At 44.9% G+C, this 17,115-nt stretch overlaps 1 protein-coding gene across 14 annotated transcripts in view; it reads right to left on the bottom strand.

The window, feature by feature from the left end:
* Positions 1 to 17,115, bottom strand: part of POMGNT2 (protein O-linked mannose N-acetylglucosaminyltransferase 2 (beta 1,4-)) — a 74,054-nt gene that overhangs the window by 51,124 nt on the left and 5,815 nt on the right. For 12 of the 14 annotated variants that reach the window (XR_006701092.1, XR_006701091.1, XR_006701088.1 and 9 more), the window contains exons 3-5: positions 16,919 to 16,998; positions 12,443 to 12,564; positions 429 to 851 (exon numbers count right to left, since the gene is read on the bottom strand). The gene's annotated coding sequence lies outside the window, so the exon portion shown is untranslated. Of the gene's footprint in view, positions 1 to 428; positions 852 to 9,372; positions 11,111 to 12,183; positions 12,274 to 12,442; positions 12,565 to 16,918; positions 16,999 to 17,115 lie in introns of those variants that run through there. The other 2 variants (XR_006701093.1, XR_006701094.1) reach the window with 2 other exon arrangements.

Raw genomic sequence — 17,115 nt, 5'->3', positions numbered from 1 at the left:
GAACAGCTCCAGGCCTGCCCAGGTACTGCCTTCCAAAGGAGCCCAGGAGGCCCAGGTCCCCTCCGCGCACCTCGCTGGCTCCCCGCCAACCGCGCCTCATCGTCGCGCAAGCAAAGGGGCGTGAGGACCCGCTGCCAGCGCCAGCTGCGAGCTAAGGGCTTCAACCGGCGCGCCTGGGGGCGACGCCCCGGCCCGGGCGGCGTCTGGACCCCAAGGGTCCATCGCCCCTCACCTCCGCCCCCATCGCGCGCCTCCTTCAGTGCGCATCACACTCACTACTCGGTTCTGCAAACTTCTCCGGGCTTCCCTTCACCCCAGGGCCCGACGCTCTCGTCGATCCCTCCCGAGGGAAGTCCAGGGCCGATCCCTCAACTCCAAGCCCAGCTGGATCGCGAAGCCCTCGCCAGCCCCCAGAGCGCGCGTCTCACCTGCAGCCCGCAGGCGGGGCTCCGTGGCGTTGAAGCGTCCCGGTGGGCCCTCCGCGTAGTCGGCTTTGGCTGAATCAGCCGCCGCTGCCGCCTCCTGACCCCGCCCCGAGCCCGGGAAGACCAGGCATGGAGGGCAGGTCCCGCGGCACCCACCCCACCGCCGCCGCCGGGGCTCGCGGGTGCCCGCCTTGCGCCTGCTTGGCTGGCGAGCCCGGCGCGGCAGCCAGTGCACGTGCGCAGGCTCGCGAGCTCAGCTGCTCGGACCCTAGGCCAGAACCTCCCCTTGGTTAACGGAATTCTGGGAATTGTAGTTTGCCTCCGAGAACAGCCCAAGCCTTCAATCCGCGGAACCCTGGAAGTTGTAGTTTCTCCCCGGAGAGGCGCAGTTTTACTTCGTGTCAGATTTGTACGATTATGGAAGTCCTGGTAATAAATGTAAATGCAAGTTAAACCAACAATTAGATGTCACTTATAAAATCAAAGTAATCAAAACTTTCGCATATTTTAAAATATATCTATTACCACAAGTACAAATAAATACAAAAGCACTATTCCTCTGGGGCGCCACTCCAATTCCCCACGCCCATTCCATTGGACCTTCCTCAAGGTCAAACATTCCCAACTCATGGCTGCTGCATCCGGCATTTACTGCCCACTCTCGAAATATACATACGCCCTATTTCTTGATTTATTAATTTTAGATCTCTTGGCTTTTTACTAGGATAGATGAGAATTTCATTCATTTAAATATGTGCACCAACGATTACTACCTTCACTGAGTTATGAGACATTTCTTTTTTTCTTTCTCCACATTTTTATTTAAATTCCAGTTAGTTAACATACAGTGCAATATTAGTCTCAAGATGAATTCAGTGATTCATCACCTACATACATCACCCCGTGCTCATCACAAATGTACTTTTTGATACCCATCACCTATTTAACCCATTCCTCCATCCACCTCCCCCCTGGTAACTATCAGTTTGCTCTTTATAGTTAAGTCTGTTTCTTGGTTTGCCTCTCTTTTTCCCCCATGTTCAATTGTTTTGTTTCTTAAATTCCGCATATGAATGACATCATATATTTGTCTTTCTCCAACTGACCTATTTCACTTAGCAGAATACTTTCTAATTCCATTCACATCACTGCAAATGGCACGATTTCATTTTTTGCTATGGCTGAGTAATATTCCATTGTGTATATATATCACATCTTCTTTATCCATTCATCAGTTGATGGACATTTGGGCTCTTTCCATAATTTTCCTATTGTTCAAAATGCTGCTATAAATAAACATCAGGGTGCATGTATGCCTTCGAATCAGTATTTTTGTATACTTTGGGTAAATACCTAATAGTGCATTTGCTGGATCCTGGTAGTTCTATTTTTTAACTTTTTGAGGAACCTCCACACTGTCTTCCAGAATAGCTGCACCAGTTTGCATTCCCACCAATAACGTAAGAGGGTTCCCCTTTCTCTGCATCCTCGCCAACATCTGTTGTTTCCTGTGTTGTTAATGTTAGCCATTCTGATAGGTATGAGGTGATATCTCAATGTGGTTTTGACTTGTATTTTGCTGAGGATGCGTGATGTTGAGCATCTTTTCATGTGTCTGTTAGCCATTCTTTGGAAAATGTCTATTCATGTCTCCTGCCCATTTTTTAACTGGATTATTTGTTTTTTGGATATTGCATTTTATAAGTTCTTTATATATTTTGGATACTAGCCCTTTATCAGATAAGTCATTTGAAAATATCTTTTCCCTTTCCATAGGTTGCCTTTTAGGTTTGTTGACTGTTTCCTTCACTGTGAAGCTTTTTTTATCTCGATGAAATCCCAATAGTTTATTTTTGCTTTTGTTTCCCTTGCCTAAGAAGACATGTCTAGTAAGAAGTTGCTACACCCAATGTCAAAGAGCTTACCATCTGTGTTCTCCTCTAGAATTTTAATGGTTTCCTATCTCACAGGTCTTTCATCCATTTTGAATTTATTTTTGTGTATGTTGTAAGAAAGCAGTCCAGTTTGCGGCACCTGGGTGGCTCAGTCGGTTGAACGTCAGACTTCGGCTCAGGTCATGATCTTGCAGTTCCTGAGTTTGAGACCCTCCCTGGGCTCTGTGTGGACATCTCAGAGCCTGGAGCCTGCTTCAGATTCTGTCTCTCCCTTTCTCTCTGCCCCTCCCCCACTCACGCTCTGTGTCTCTCTCTCTTTCTCAAAAAAAATGAATAAACATTAAAAAAAATTTTTTTTAATGAAAGTGGTCCAGTTTCATTCTTTTACATGTTGCTGTCCAGTTTTCCCAACACCATTTGTTGAAAAGACTTTTTACCATTGGCTATCCTTTCCTGCTTTGTCAAAGATTAATTCTTTTTACGTTTATTTCTTTATTTTAAGAGAGAGAGAGAGAGAGCGAGCACGTGAATGGGAGAGGCAGAGAGAGAGAGGGAGAGAGAAAGAATCCCAAGCAGGCCCTGCACTGCCAGTGCAGAGCCCGATGCGGGGCTTGAACTCACGAACCGTGAGATCATGACCTGAGCCGAAACCAAGAGTCAGACACTTAACTGAGCCACCCAGGCACCCCAAAGATGAACTGACCATAGAGTTGTGGGTTCATTTCTGGGTTTTCTATTCTGTTCCATTGATCTATGTGTCTGTTTTTGTGTCAGTATCATACTGTCTTGATCACTACAGCTTTGCAATACAGCTTGAAGTCTGGAATTGTGATACTTCCAGCTCTGCTTTTCATTTTCAAGATTGCTTTGCCTATTTGGGGTCTTTTGTGGTTCCATACAAATTTTAGGGTTCTGGCTCTATGAAAAATGCAGGTAGTATTTTGATAGGGATTGCATTAACTGTGTAGATTGCTTTGGGTAGTATCGACATTTTAACAATATTTGTTCTTCTATTCCATGAGCGTGGAATGCTTTTCCATTTCTTTGCATCATCATCAATTTCTTTCATCAGTGATTTATAGTTTATGAGACAGCATTTCTATCAAACTGGTTAAACCCTGTCATTTATAATTATTTTAAGTGATAATGATTAAGTGCTGAGGCAGTAAAAGTTAATAGATTTATGCAGGGCAATTTGACACTAGAGTCAAAATCCTTTAAAAACATGCGGACTTTCAACCAAGAAATTCTCATGATTGTGGATGAGTACAAAAGCTAAAAACAGTGTTGTTTGTAATAGTAATAAACGGCTGGGCTGGCTATATTAATTTCAGATAAAGTAGCATCAAGAACAAGGAAAATTACTAGGAATAAAAAGGGATACTATGTAATGACAAAAGAATCAACTCACCAACAAGACATGATAACCCTAAATGTGAATGCACCTAGCAACAGATCCTTAGAGTAAATGAATCAAATACTGATGGAACTAAAAGTAGAAACAGACAAGTCTGCAATGATAGGCGGAGACCTCAGCATCCCTCCCTCAACAACTGACAGAACAATAAGACAGAAAGTCAGCAAGGATATAGAAAAAAGCTCAACCCCACCAAAACCAGAAGGAAACTAATGGACGTTTACATAACACTCCACTAAACAACAACAAAACACACATTCTTTTTAAACACCCACAGCATATATGTTAAAATAAACGGTATCCCAGGCCATAAATTTAAAAATTAGCAAAACACATAAACAAATATTTTACTGAAAACATATACATATAGCAAATAACCATATGAAAAGACATTCAACATCACTAGCCATTAGGGAAGTGCAACTTAATGAGATATCACTACACTCCTATGAGAAGAACAGCTAAATTAAAACATAGTGGCAATACCATGATGAGCATACGAACAACTGGATCTCAGTTCCACATTGCTGGTGGAAATAGTTTGGTAGTTTCTCAAAAACTAAACATGCGCCTGCCATATGACTCAATTGCACTCCTGGGCATTTATTCCAGAGAAATGAAAACTCGCGTCCACACAAACCCTTGTATCAACTGTTCGCAGATGTTTTGTTTGTAATACCCCAAAACTTAAAAGACAGATAAATGGTTAAACTCAATAGATAAGCGGTTAAACAAGATAAATGAATGAATAGTGTATCCATATCATAGAATACTATTCAGCAATAAAAAGGAATGATACATTCAACAACTTGTGTGGATATCAAAGGCATTCTGAGAAATGAAAAAAGTCACAAAAGATTCTGTGCTCTAATTCCAGTCACATAACATTCTTGAAATGACAAAACTATGGAGATGGAGAACAGATTAGCGACTATCAGGAGTTAGGGATGGGGTAGAGGGGAAAGTGGCCTATGAGTGTACAGGGACAGCAAGAGGAAGGTCTTTGAGAGGATGGAATAGTTCTGTATCTCTTTGTGGTGGTGGTTACGTGAACCTACATGTGTTACAATGACATAGAACTACGTACAACTTTATACCAATGTCAAATACCGGGTTTTGCTATTGTACTATAATCATACAAGATGTACCAGAAGGGGAAACTGGATGGAGAGGTTCCATGGAAAGAAACTCTCTGTACTATCTTCGCAACTTCTTGTGAATCTATAATTATTTCAAACTAAAAATGTTCAAAAGAAGAAACAAAAGCATGGAAATTGCTTAATTCCTCAGCCATACAGGATGGCTTAAATAAAGCCATGAACCATCTAAAAAGTCGTTAAAAGGATGTTGTAAAATAATATTTACTTAATGCTGTGAAAGATATTTCACACTGTATCATATTTAGTGAAAAAAGTACCAAAGCATTCAATATAATCTCTTTTTTAAAAGAGTGTATTTGTGCATAGAAAAGATATCAGCACAGAGAATGGTAAGATTACAGGTGATTTTTATTTTCACCATAAGTATAGTCAGTATCCGTCACCATACAATGTTGTTACTATATTCTCTATGCTACACGTTTCATCCCCATGACTTACTTTATAACTGGAAGTTTGAACCTCTTAATCCCCTTTATTTTGCCTGCCCCCCCTCCTCTCTGGCCACACCAGTTTGTTCTCTGTATTTAAGAGTCTATTGTGAAACAATCCTAAAATTTATATGGAACCACAAAAGACCCCTAAGAGCCAAAGTAATGTTGAAACAGAAAAATTAAAGTAGACTTACAGTATCCTGGGGGATCGGGCTAAGGTTGCCTTTTGCCCTTAGCAAAGTGTCATCATGCGGGCAGCTGAGCTCCTAAAGGAATGTCACTCTGCCTGTCTCAAGGACTTGTCAATGGGCTGCAGACAGTACGGAAATTTAATTTTTCATTTGCCTTTGTTTCCCACATCAAAACTGCTTGAAGAGGTGGTGTTCTGGTTTGCAGTCAGTTGGTCTTTTTCTTTCAGAACCTTCTGGATCTCGGCGTGGCCAAGTTCCTTCCGTTTCTGAGCCTCCTCCATCGCCTGCTACACGATCCCCTCAAACCTGACCATGATCTTCCCCATCTCCAGGTGTTTCACGTGGAGCGCCTCAAACCTGCTCTCCAGCAACAGGTTCTCCCTTAGTGTGGCTTCCACGGCCGCGTCCAGATCATTCTGCCTGTACTGCGGCACGTCCACGATGGGCCGCATGGGGAGCAGCAGGAACCAACGGTGTGGTGAGAACACACCGAGGCAGACCCAGCAGGGGGAAGCCCCGGGAGCTCCCAGAAAGTCAAGTACCACGAACTTCCGCTCAAGTGGGCCGCTGGTGGAGGGCGCATGCGCGCCCTGTGCCCTGCTGGCCTCCGTCACCTCGTTCGTGTCCGAGGGCTGTTAAATTTGAGGTATAAGGGCCAACTCCTTAAACAAGGAAGGCCCATACTGACAGAACCCGCCTTGCCCCGTGCCTGGAACCTCTGCTGGGCCTCGGAAGCGCTCCTTCTCGGGTCTGAGGGGGGGCTCTGCCCCCACTGAGGAGGGTGCATACCGCCCGCCTGCCTTCCGCCTTCCGCCTTCCGCCTGCGGTGGGGCCTCCAACGGCCTGCGGCACCTGCGGTGAGTTTCCGCCCGCCGCCTCCAGGGCCTATGCAGCCACCGGCACGGGCGTGACATCCCCCAGGTTGGAGGCACCTGTCCGCGTCACGTGAGTACCCTGCGGCCACGACCCCACCGGCCTGCCCCGGTGCACCCTGGGTGCCCGGCCTCTCTGCCACCTCCTATCCCCTGGGGATATACTTCTTCCCGGCAATGAACATGTCTTGTTTTGCGATTTTTAATTTAAGTTGTTTTAATGTGTTTTCTACAAGAGAGCTAACGATGGTCAGCTGATGGAGAGAAGCGTCAAGTGGCCCGAGAGTAACCCGTTTACTAGACAGGGGAAGGGAGCGGGGGTTCTGGTCAAAGCAGAGTCTTACGGTTAGGATCCCAAAGGACATGGCCTATGGGTCCCCTAGGAACCGGTGTTCAGACAGTGATGTCTCATTTTATGAGCCCATCCTGGTTTTAAAAACTATTCTGGCTGTGGAGCGTTAGGTAGTGTTTTATTTGCTGATACGAAGCTTTAATAGACTGGAAAAAAGTACTTTCCTTTGCAGTAAACTCTCAAGGTGAACCGGGTAGCTGGCTTTTAGAGGTCCGGCCCAATACTTCCAATAAATCAAGCATTTATGCAGCACTAAGCTGGGTTTGCCCCCAAGGCTGAAACCTCTCCTGTTTTCTGGGGGTCACATTCCCTTTCTTTTGCTCTAGATGACTCCCAGATCCGTATCTGTAGCCCTGAGTTCCAGACCCACATTCCAGGCATAGCTCTACCTGGCTGGAGCTTGTCTTAAAATCTGTGTGATGAACATCATGATGATGGTAATGATTTTAAATATATCTGAAAATCATTTTACTGTCCTTTCAAAAGGTTGAATTGGATTTCCCTTCCTTTAAAAACTTAGTGACTCAGTGACATAACTTGACGACTCCTTTCTAATACATAGAATATATGAGAAGTGATGCTCTATGACTTCTGAAATCAGGTCGTAAATATGCAGCTTCTACATCTCTCTCTCTCTCTCTCTCTCCCCCTCCCCCCCCCCGTGTGTGTGTGTGTGTGTGTGTGTGTGTGTGTGCGCGCGCGCGCGCGCGCGCGCATGTGTAGTTGCCTTTGGAACATAGCCAGTACGTTGTGAATGTTGTGAGGAAGCCCAGGCCACATGGAAAGGATATGCATGGGCATAATATTAGTTTTCTAGAGCCACCATAATAAAATATTACAGACTGAGTGGCCTGAACAACAGAAATTAATTCTCTCACAGTTCTAGGGACTGGAAGTCCAAGATCAAAGTAATGGCAGGCTTAGTTTCTCTCTGAGGCCTCTCTCCTTGGCTTGCAGATGGCCACCTTCTCATGCTGCTCATGCAGCCTTTTCTCTGTGCACATGTATTTCTGGTTTCTCTTCCTCTTCTTGCAAGGACCCAGTTAGATTGCGTTAATGGCCCACCCTAATGACCTCACTTTAAGTTAATTACCTCATAAAGGCCCTTTCTTCAAATACAGTCACATTCTGGGGCGCCTGGGTGGCGCAGTCGGTTAATCATCTGACTTCAGCCAGGTCACGATCTCGCGGTCCGTAAGTTCGAGCCCCGCGTCGGGCTCTGGGCTGATGGCTCAGAGCCTGGAGCCTGTTTCTGTTTCTGTGTCTCCCTCTCTCTCTGACCCTCCCCCGTTCATGTTCTGTCTCTCTCTGTCCCAAAAATAAATAAACGTTGAAAAAAAATTTTTTTTTAAAAATAAAATTTACATCCAAATTAGTTAGCATATAGTGCAACAGTGATTCCAGGAGTAGGTTTCTTAGTGCCCCTGACCCATTTAGCCCATCCCCCCTCCCACAACCCCTCCAGTAACCCTCAGTTTGTCCTCCATATTTAAGAGTCTCTTAGGTTTTGTCCCCTCCCTGTTTTTACATTATTTTTGCTTCCCTTCCCTTGTGTTCATCTGTTTTGTCTCTGAAAGTCCTCATATGAGTGAAGTCATAGGATTTTTGTCTTTCTCTGACTAATTTCACTTAGCATAATACCCTCCAGTTCCATCCACGTAGTTGCAAATGGCAAGATTTCATTCTTTTTGATTGCCGTAATGGAGTAATAAGTTGTATATATACCACATTTTCTTTATCCATTCATCCATCGATGGACACTTGGGCTCTTTCCATACTTTGTCTATTGTTGATAGTGCTGCTATAAACATGGGGGTGCCTGTGTCCCTTCAAAACAGCACACACGTATCCCTTGGATAAATACCTAGTAGTGCAATTGCTGGGTCATAGGGTACTTCTATTTTTAGTTTTTTGAGGAAACTCCATAGTCTTTTCCCTCTTCCTCAACACTCTTCTATTCCATTTGCTCCTGCCAGTGACTGTTATTTGACTTGTCCTGCCTGCGCAGGTTTGTGGAAGAAGATTTTATTCTAAATGTGAGAAGAAAGCAAGACACATCCTTTTTGCCTTAGTGGCAAATGCTCAAGTTATATTGAAAAAACTGCCCATTTAGTCTACATAAATGGGAAATACATGACTGAGGATGCCATTAACTGGCCTCCCCACACCCTACAGGGCTGTCCTGAGTCAGTTTCCTGTCTCTCTCTGGTGGTTCACTTGCTCAAACAGATGCAGCCACCCCTTGAATACAGCCGCTTCTAAATCCCTCAACTCAGTAAGTTACTCTCTCCAGCCTCACATCTTGAATTTCTTGGAGGATAATTTCACTGGAAACTTTGATGGTCAAAAATAGAATACATTGGCTAAGTAAAATAAGCCAGAGAAAGACAAATACTGTATGAGCTTACATATATGTGGAATCTTAAAAAAAAAAATCATAAATAAAGAGAACGGATTGGTGGCTGCCAGAGGCTGGAAGTAGGGAGTGGGCAAAATGGGTGAAGGGAGTCAAAAGGTGCAAACTTCCAGTTATAAAATAAATAAGTCACGGGGATGTAATGTACAGCATGACAGCTACGGTTAATAATACTGTATCACATATTGGAAGTTGCTAAGAGAGCAGATCTTAAAAGTTCTCATCACAGGAAAAAAATTCTGTAGCTATGCATAGTGATGGGCATTAACTAGAATTATTGTGGTGATTATTTCACAATATATACAAATATCAAATCATGTTTGTATCACTGGTACATGAAACACATACAAATCATGTTGTACACATGAAATGCTGTATGTCAATTATACCTCAGTGAAAAATAATTGCTAAAAAACATAGGGTACATCATAACACCTAATGCTTGTGAGGATATGAGGGAAAAGGTGCGTCATACACCATAGGTGAGAATGTGAACCAGTGTGAATGAAGAACTGTGTGGAGCTGTTGGCGTCAGAGGGCTGCCTGAGGCAGCTTAGATCAGTTAGGACTTTGTGTGCTTGTGTCTGAGAAATAGCCCAGAGCCCTCTAAGAGGGCTTTCAAGGACCCAGACTTAGCTGGCCTTCTTGCTTCCCCCTATCTTTAGTGCATGGCTTTCATCCTCAAGATCACAAGAAGGCTGCCACAGCTCTTGCCACACAACAGAGACCCATGTAGGAAGTGGAGGAAAAGGAAATTTCAAAACTTCTGCTTGCATCTTATTGGCCATCCCTATCTGCAAGGCAGTTGCAGAAATGAAGCTTTTTTATTATTAAGGGAGGAAGGGAATCCTGAATATTGGGTACATTACTGTCACCCTCTGCCATGAAGTGCAGCCTTTTTGAAGGACAATTCAGATATAGCTATCAAAATTTAAACTGTTTTTTTCTTTAAGTAGGCTTCACATCCAGCATGGAGCCCAAACCAGGGTCGAACTCACAACCATGAGATCAAGACCTGAGCACAAGATCTTACAACCATGAGATCAAGATGAAGAGTCAGATGCTTAACCAACTGAGCCACTCAGGTGCCCCTCAAAGTTTAACAATTTAAATGCAATTTACCTCTTGACTCAGAAATCCCCCTGCTAGGAATTAACCCTGGAGATGTGTTCTCACATCCGTGCATATGCTTACACACTACAAGCTGTTACTTGCAGCAGGAGAGAATTCATGGAAATGCAGTGTCTGAGTGCAGTGTCTCCGTCAATGTCAGACTGTGACCCATCAGATTCCCAAGGAGTAGGTGGGTGTGGGTGGTGTCTTTAAAGCCAGAGAACAAAAGTAGGGAGAATAGCATAGGGAGAAAAGGTGTTTCCCTGCAGTGCCCCAAAATAACCACTCAATAGAGTGAGAGGTAGACAGATCATCTCTGAGACCAAAGAGGGTTGCTTCAGTCTCTAAATAACTATGTTCCTTTTGTACTTTCCCGGGTAGAGGTTGCAGGGGAGGCAAGGCTCAGCATATGGCTGTTAACACCCAAGACTTTGAAAGACAGCCGAATCCACTCTTCATCTTCAGAGGAAAAAGCTGAGACCCAGAGAGGTGTAGGGGCAGCAGTGATGGAAGTTTTCTGGGTCTGCCTGTTGGGAATTGGGAATTGTCTGCTTTATGATAGATTCTCAGACACTTTGAGGTCCCTTAGTGTCATGCTCCTGACTCAGAAGGGCAGCCAGTGGCACTAAATTGGCATTTCGTGAATGAGGGCTGCCCAGCCCTCCAGAAACTTGGGCTGAGTCTTGAAGGGCCCCTGCCCTACTATAAAGTCACAGAACTAATAGCTCAAAGCAAAGGGCTTCCCTGGTGGCTCCATTTACCAAAGACTCCTTCTAAGTGAAAACCTGAAGAGACCCCTGGAAAGGATTGTTGGAGATCTGTATGGGAACGGCTCCATCTATAAGGAGGAATACGGCCTGAGTTATCATCTAACTACAGCTTTGTATCTTCTCTAAATTAATAAGGCATTTGGATAAGAGGGGTTCAAAGTGTGATATTATAGATAGAGCGGGAAGGAAAGACAGAAGGACAGGAATGGTCATTTTTATAGCCCCGCCTGTTCAAATAGCCACTTTAGGATGGAGACTTTCATTTGAGAGTCATCCTGGTGAAGATTACGTTTATACTGTGCTATGCATTAGTGGCAGGGAACATATATACTGAAAATTATTGGTGCCTCCCTCGCCCTCCTCTCCCCCCGTGAAAACACGGAAGGCCTCAGCAGATAGGGGGAGGGAACCATCACCTGGGACATCTTTCCACCTTTCCTTTCTATCTGTCTCTCAAACAGAACCCACTCTGACTTCTCTCCCCACCTTTCCTAGATCCTGGCTCTGGGGTCTTTTTCAGCTGAGGGTGGAAGCAGGGATGCTTTGGAAATCTTTTGGCATGTGTTATGGTGAGGAATTTCAACAACTTGAAAGACGCAGAGCCAAGTGAAATTCCAACACAGATGGTTCTGTCAGACTGGAATCTGGGGGCCTTTCCCCTGGCGGTCTCGGGACAACACTATGAGGTTGTTCTGGGTCCACTCCATTTACGCAAAAGAACTTGCTGCCCTCCCCACTTCCCTAGCACGTTCGTACCACAGACACTGTCCAAATACTGTATCTGTGCCAGGCACTGTGCTGAGCACGGGGGATAAAAATGAGGCAGGACTGAGTAGGTATGGCCAGCGAGTCCCGGCTTGTCCCTAGCAGAGTCATGACCTGGAAAGTTCTGCCGAGAAAGGCTGGGAACATTTAGAAAGACTCCAACAGAATGCAGGAACAATGCCTTGAACAGAATATGGGCGAAATAGGTCAGGGATTAAGGAAGGCACTTGTGATGAGCACCAGGTGATGTATGGAATTGTCGAATCACTGTCTGTACACCTGAAACTAATATAACACTGTATATTAACTAACTGAAATTAAAATAAAAACCTTAAAAAAGAAAGATTCTTAGTTGCAGACTATGAAATCCCTCTGGTTGGCTTAGGCAGAATGGGATTTATTAAGGGATATTAGCTGACTCACAGATTCACCGGGATGATGAAGGAGCAGACTCTGAACTGGGATCCTAGGAACAATGCCCACACCGCGGTGTCTGAGAACTGAACTGCCAGGGGGACTGCTGCCTCCCCGCCTCCAGGATCATGCTGCCCCGCCGTGACACAGAAGCTACCACTGCCCCTGCCAGCCACAGAGAACCACTCCTCTGCCACCATTGCCCCATGCAGGGGTGCTACCTGATGGAGTTCTCTTCCTTCTTGCAAGTTCTATAGGGTGTGCCTGCTTGATGGAGGCCAGGTCCCACGTGGATCCCTAGCTGCAAAGAGTGTGGGATATGGAGTTTGTAGTTCTCCATCTCCTGCGGACAACATAGGAGGAAGGGGTTAGAGTGATACTGAATGAGATGTTGGCGAGATGTCTTTGGTACCTGCCACCCCCTCCCCCAAGCACCTCTCGCAGTTGTTTTTCAAAAGACAGTCCCTTTCATGAGGGGAATTCTACTGCCAGATTTTTAAGACCGTTTTTCCTACCCAATTACATGGCAGTATGAAAATGAAGCAGAATAAGGCTGTGAAGCTATTAGCACAATATGTGTCATGGAGTAAGTGTTTAATACATGTTAACTACTAACCAGTAAGACGGCACCTTCCAGCTGACCCCTCAAGATTAGGGAGAAGTTGCAACTCAAGGCACTTAAGGAGAGCAGGCGAAAACGCGGGATGGGCGTAGGATCCATTAATGAAAGTGTTGACCTTTACATTTATTTTCCCCCTGTGGTCCATCCCACTCCTCCCAGAGTGTCTTCACTTAGTACAGCTATACCTGTTGAAACCTCTGAACAAGCCAGCCCTTCACAGGACTCCAGGGTTGTCTGTCATCCCTGACTTGGTTTCTGCTGTGTATCTCCATGAGCCTTCACCGATGTTTAGTCTCTTGGCCAGAGGTGGCATGGCTGGAGAATGCCCCACATCCAGGTGGCCCTCTGAGAGTCAGCGAGATGGGTGATGCCCCTGCCTTGCACGATGCCTGGATGAGCTTGGAAGATACTAGTGAATGCCTAGTTGTCTAGTTGCCCAATGAGACTCTGTTTTTTCTAACAGCCTGAACAATCTGCTGTGTACCACATGGGAAGTCTAGCAAGAGAATAAGCTGATGGTTGGGGCATTAGTTTGCAGAGGCCCGGCTGCGGGCCCGCTGACTTTCCCCCAGATGCTGTGTAGAACAGCAGTGCCCACTGCTAGCAATCTCCCCACTCAAGTCAAGGGGAAGCTCTGGGCTTCCACTTCACACAGGAGACACTGCTTTTCAATAGCTTCCTTGCATCAGCAGACACTGTGCAGTACATCATTGCAGGTATTTATCAGTATCTTGGGAGATCTTCAACGTATATTTTCAGACTACATAACCTCAGAGAAGGCATTTGGGCCAAATTACATCATCAAAGACAAGACTGAAAGCCTGCTGGCTTTGCTTCCTTTATTTTGGAAAAGCTCTTCTTGTCTGATTGAATCTACCCGGTTCATAGCCAAGCTGGATGGAGGCCATCATCTGACAGACATTCTAGATGATTCTAGAGGAAACAGACATCCCCTGTTTGTCCTGCTCTCATCATATTGTCATCACCCCTTCCCTAATTCACAGGAAAAATTGCCAGCCCTTGGCCTGACTTTGAGGGGTGTGGGAGGAAGCTATGCTCTAGAACTGGCTATGGCCTATATTTGGTTCTTTGATCCTGACTTGTGAAAGAGATATTTTGTAAAAGCAGCAATAGTAATAAGGCTGATTTGGGCGATGTGACCTAAAGAGCAGATGATCTCACTGGCACATTAAGATTCACCAGTTCAGGAGAGGAAGATTATTCCTGAAGATGAGGGAGAAGTTTCTTTTTCAAATTATTTTTATTCAATTTCTAGTTAGTTAACATACAGTGCAATATTGGTTTCTGGAGTAGAATGCAGTGATTCATCACTTCCATACAACACACAGTGCTCATCACAACAAGTGCCCTCCTGATACCCATCCCCCATCGAGCCCATCCCCCACCCACCTCCCTCCATCAACCCTCAGTTTGTTCTTTATCATTAAAACTCTTGGGGTGCCTGGGTGGCGCAGTCGGTTAAGCGTCCAACTTCAGCCAGGTCACGATCTCGCGGTCCGTGAGTTCGAGCCCCGCGTCAGGCTCTGGGCTGATGGCTCAGAGCCTGGAGCCTGTTTCCGATTCTGTGTCTCCCTCTCTCTCTGCCCCTCCCCCGCTCATGCTCTGTCTCTCTCTGTCCCAAAAATAAATAAACGTTGAAAAAAAAGAAAACACAAAAAACTCTTATTCTCTCTCTCTCTCTCTCTTTCTCTCTCTCTTTCTGAGGGAGGAGATTCTTAAACCAAAAATAGCTTGTTAGAGCAGAAAAGTCATTCCTTCCCCAGGGCAGGGAAGGAAGTCCAATACAGGCTGCTCATTTTCCACATCTGCCCTATGAAGGTTTGCACGTAGAGCTTCCTCCACATTCCTTCCCCAATTCCAGGCCTCCAAAGCCTGATTAACACACTAGATGGCGCATAAACACTGTTCAGATTATCCACACCTACAGGGACCTCTCACCCATCTGTGACTTCCATTTATTGTATCATTCTCTTAAGTTGGGTTTCCCCAAAACAAGAATGTGAGGGCAAACAGATTATTTCAGAGGTGGTCCCAGGAAGCTCCCACCAAGGAGTGGAAAAGTAAAACAGGGAAGGGAAGGAAGCCAATATAGGGTGAACTGGGAAACAGTGGCTCAGTCCCACTGGAGAACTCTGGGGACTATATAGAATACTCAGCAGAGTTATCTTCCACAAGTTGGGGAGGAAGGGAGGATTTCACCCTCCAGCTCTTATCCCTTTTGGCAGGAGCTGTTTCTAAGAGTCTCATCTTCTGCCCCACACATGTGGGCAAGCTCTCAGATGGAGAATCTCAGGTACTTTCCCTAGGAAGCCTTCATTGTACAAAGGAATTAGGGAAGGCTAGGGGGATGTGGTTAGGCATCACAGCATCTGCTGTATTTTCCCTCCTTTATCCACCATCAGTTCATCATTCTGTGTGGATCCCTGTGCCAGATACTATAACTTCAATGGAGAATAACAGATACTATTTGTGAGCTTCTGGAGCTTAAAATCTAGCAGAGAAGTCCAATGTTAATTAAAGAAGCATGCCAGTATATAATAACAATCATTGAACAGGTGAGGTGAAGAAAAAGAACTGAGAGCTCTGGGAGATGATGGCAGGAAAACATACTCTAGTTTGAGGAATCATGGAGGGCTTTCTTTGAGGTAGATGTGAAAGTTACCTAAGTAGGGGTGGGGAAGATATCGGAAGAGGATTTCAGGCAGAAGAAATAGCATGTGCAAATGCCCTGGGACACCAGGGACCTTAGTCGTGCAGTTGGAGATCAGAGAGCAAGAGGGTGATTTGGGGCTAAATAGGATTAAAGAGGTAAGCATGAAGCGGTGTGAAGTTCTGTGTAAGCTGTGCTCAAGGTTTTGGTTTCTAAGAGCAATGGAAGCCATTGAAGATTGTTATGCTAGGAAGTGATATGATTAAAAGTTTTAAAAGATTTTGTTTTTTTAAGAAGAAAAGATAGCTGTTAGGCAGAGAATGGGTCAGAGTGGGAAAGAGTAGAAGAAGGGTTGATGGTGGCACTTCTGCTCCAGCCAAAACAGAGTAACAGGAACCTGGTTGATTCTCCAGCCTGAAATACAATCAGCCAGAGCATACGGAATAAGGGTTTTTAAGACATTGAACATAAGTCAGTAAAGCATAGTGATCCCTGAGAGAGAGTCAACAAACGTCACAGAGTTTACAATGATCCCAGCTTACTGCAGAGAGAAGAGCTTCTAGCCCATGGTGCAAGAAGATGGAAATCGGGCAGAGAGCAGAGTCAAGAAGACAGGGCCAGGAGTCTTGGGAAGCCAGAGCATCTAGAGTCCCAAGGACAGAGTACTAGAAAGGAATGATCTCAAACACACAGAGAGAGGGTTCTAGAGCTCTGCATAGGGGCCCCCTGGAGTTTTCAGTTGAGTATTGATCCGTGTATGAGGAATCTCTCAAAGACCAAAGGAAGAACCACCTGAGAGGATTGAGGGGAGAGTGCCCAGAGCTCACACAGGGCTGAGAGATCTAAAACCTCTGTCTGAATAATTAATAAGACAAGCGGACAGAAAATCAGTAAAGATACAGAAGACTTGAATAACCCTACAAACCTGACCTAATTGATATTTATCAAATATACTACCCAACTATAGTAGCATATTCACTTTCCCAAGTGCACATGGAACATTTACCCAGACAGACAATGTTCTGGTCCATAACACAAGACTCAGTAAACTTAAGAGGATTCCAATTAAAAGTGGGTTCTCTGACCACACTGGAATTAAACCAGAAATCAGTGATGGAAACATACCTAGAAAGTCCCCAAATTTTTGGAAACTAACATACTTCCAAATAACTCCAAGGATCACAGAGGAAAACAGAAAATATTAACTGAATGAAAACAAAATCTCAACACACCAAATTTCGTAGATGCCACTACCATAATACTCAGAGGGAAATTTATAGCACTGAAGGCCTAGATTTTAAAGAAAGAAAGGCTTCAAACTGAGGACTTCGGATGCAGTTGGTGGAGGGGTGGGCGGTCAACAATACCTTGGACACGGGTCCCCGGGAAACCCAATCTGCTTACGCTGGAGCTCTACTGTGACAAGTGGTGCCTGTGACACCATCTCCTGTCCACACGGCTTATACTCCTTGGGATGTGCAAGTCTGGAAATAAAAGTTTCTTTGAGAAACTTTTCATATTTACTGAAGCAATAACATGTTCACTGCGGGCAAACTGAAAACCACTGTAAGCTACAACAACGCAACTTAAATTACCCTTAA

The sequence above is a fragment of the Leopardus geoffroyi genome, chromosome C2 (genome assembly GCF_018350155.1).
Source record: "Leopardus geoffroyi isolate Oge1 chromosome C2, O.geoffroyi_Oge1_pat1.0, whole genome shotgun sequence".
Classification (NCBI taxonomy): domain Eukaryota; kingdom Metazoa; phylum Chordata; class Mammalia; order Carnivora; family Felidae; genus Leopardus; species Leopardus geoffroyi.
The sequence above is the reverse complement of the archived record's forward strand: the minus strand, read 5'-3'. Positions and strand labels throughout refer to the sequence as shown.